The 2,588-nt window shown below is 44.9% G+C and overlaps 1 long non-coding RNA gene across 1 annotated transcript; it reads left to right on the forward strand.

Annotated features, from left to right (window-relative positions):
• Window positions 1-353: 353 nt before the first annotated feature.
• Window positions 354-1,486, forward strand: LOC123407035. The gene is made up of 2 exons (XR_006612525.1): window positions 354-1,004; window positions 1,103-1,486. It is a non-coding gene; the product is annotated as an uncharacterized LOC123407035 (long non-coding RNA).
• The last annotated feature ends 1,102 nt before the right edge of the window (window positions 1,487-2,588 follow it).

The raw sequence follows: 2,588 nt of genomic DNA on the forward strand, positions 1-2,588 counted from the left end.
GTGTGCTGTCGTGTACGATTATATCTTGCGGGTCACTCGCAAATTTCTTTTCTCTTGCGTGCATGGCTTATATTTGTCCGCAGATTAGCGAGTATTTTTTCTTTGATATTTCAAAAGTTACCAAGTTTGAATTGGGTACGGAGCTAAAAAATAGTTTATGCCTACGGTTTAGTGTTTGTCTTCCGGCAGGAAACATATTTGTGTGCTCCTCAGCTTATACGTACAATCATCTAATTTGTTTTGGTTGATGTCCTTGCCTAATCCTCACCGTTGAAACATCTTAATGTTTAGACTAACAAATCATCACCGTTCGTTTTCTATAGTTTTAAGTTATAATACTAGAAGATAGGCAACCCTGGTCAAATCAGTCACACCTTAAAAAATTAGGAGGCTTGTCCCTCCGCCGCCGTGAGACACATCATCCTCGGGGTCGCCCGATCCAATCAGTGCACCATCCATGGTCTCCTCCTCGCTTTGCCCGCCAAGCCAACCGCAGTGCACGGCCATCCGCAACTCCCTGAGTCTGCACGCCCGCGGAGCCGGTCTACCAAGGCCTCGTCGCGCCACATCCATCCCATGATTGCCGGTTCCTCGCCGCCGGCAAGATTCTTCGCAGATGAGCTCCGTTGGCCCTCCTCTTCCCTCTCTTTTCTCTTCTAGTTCATCTCCTTCCCCTCATCTCGAGCGACTTGTCTCATATTCTCCTGCAGGTCAGAGCCATGGACACCTGAAGAAATCGCCGATCATCTCCTTGCCATCCTCCTGCGCGAACGCAGCTGTGCCATCCAATTCTTGCAGTCAGCCGCTTCTCCCCGCACTGGAGCCGTTCAAAGCCGCTGCCGCCCGAGCACGTCTTCTCGCGCCGTGTGCTGCCCTGCAACGAGCGATCGAGGAGGACGAGCCTTGACACCCAACGCCTCGCTTCCTCTGCACGCATGTGTGCGCCACCTCTGCTCGGCCCCATCGTCGTTACCCCCTCTTCCGGCAACTCCGATGAGCAGAAAGTCAACCCTGCAGCTCACCTGCTTCCTTCCCTCTTCTTAATTCTTCTTCTTCGCTAGTTCTCTCCTCTGCCTCCCTCTCAATTTTGTCTCCCATGCAGATCCTTCATGTATGGCTGCCCGAGTTCAAGTGGACGCAGCCGCCGGAGCTCCGTCCGCGCCCATATCCGGCAAGCCCGCGCCGCCTCGGATCCATTCCCGGCCTCCCCAGCTCCCGACTCGTCCGGATCTGGCCGATCCGGAAAGATTTTCTAGTGCCGCCGCTGTCCAGGAGGAAGGCATGCCCGAGATCCAGCAACAACACAGAGGGACATCTCTGTTTTTGCGCTTTCAGTTTGGTTCAGTTAGCATCTAGGTATGGTTCAACTAGAGAAAACCCCATGTTACATCAATGTCCGCTCGTAGCTTCGGGGTCACATGTACTTACACACAGCGAGACGTATTGGGTGGAAGTCCAGAGCACAATTTTTGCTCGTTTCTGCTTATTATTGTACACAAGCGCAGAAGACCTGATCCACACACCGGGCCAGTGCACAACGCTGAGACCGACCCGTAGATGTTTTTTGCCCCGGTGATTAGTACTTCCTCCGTTCCAAAATTCTTCTCTTAGATTTGTTTAAAAACTAATGTATCTAATTATTAAAACATGACTAGATATATTTATATTTAGATAAATCTAAGACAATAATTTTAGAATGGAGGAGTATTTCTTTTCGAGTGCATTGCATGTTTATAATTGTCATCATCTTAAATTGGTTATAACCATGCATCATATTAAAACATGTCGTATTTGTAAAATGTATAAAATTTTGTCTAGTTTCACAATAAGCAACTTTCATCCCTGTTAGAAACTTTTAACTCGTTGTTTGCTTAAATTTGCATCAATTGCCATGTTAAAATGATTTATTTCATATATTTCAACCGTAACTCCGTTTGCAGTGATCTCTATATATAAACCGACTAGAATGACGTGTAGAATCACATGCTTCACTTTATTTTGTTGTTTAATAAATTTCAAATATGATTAAATTAGATCTGGACAGATTTTGAAATTAACATATGGGTTTATTTCGGACACGCTATATGTTGTTTCTGAGCTCATTTAATATACCTAGATAGTGTACATATTTATGCTTCACCTCTTGTCATGTTAACACCATTTAATATTGTCGTGTACCTAAATGAGAGCGAACTAAGTAATTAAATGTGGATTTTCGTCAATATGCAACGAGTTGCATATTGAGCTTCATTAAATGTGTTGTAATAAATTGTTGTGCTTTGTCTTGCCATGCATAATTAAATCGATCATGCATCAGATGTGTTGTGCATTATGTCATGCATATGTTGTGGTAGTATTGTGTGTTGATCGTTGTTCCAGATTGTTTCTTCTCGATAGAGTTCCGCAAGCATGTCGAAGTGTGAGGATTTGTTTGACTATGTCGGTTCGTCTGCTTCACGGATTCGTTCTTCTTTCAAGAAGGATCTCATGCAAGATGATCATTTCCCTAAATGTCAGCCTCCCAACATTGTCATGAAAAGCCTCTAACCTTTTCCACAACCCAGCAAACCACTGTTTGTCTATGTTAT

Source organism: Hordeum vulgare, chromosome 1H (genome assembly GCF_904849725.1).
Source record: "Hordeum vulgare subsp. vulgare chromosome 1H, MorexV3_pseudomolecules_assembly, whole genome shotgun sequence".
Taxonomy (NCBI): domain Eukaryota; kingdom Viridiplantae; phylum Streptophyta; class Magnoliopsida; order Poales; family Poaceae; genus Hordeum; species Hordeum vulgare.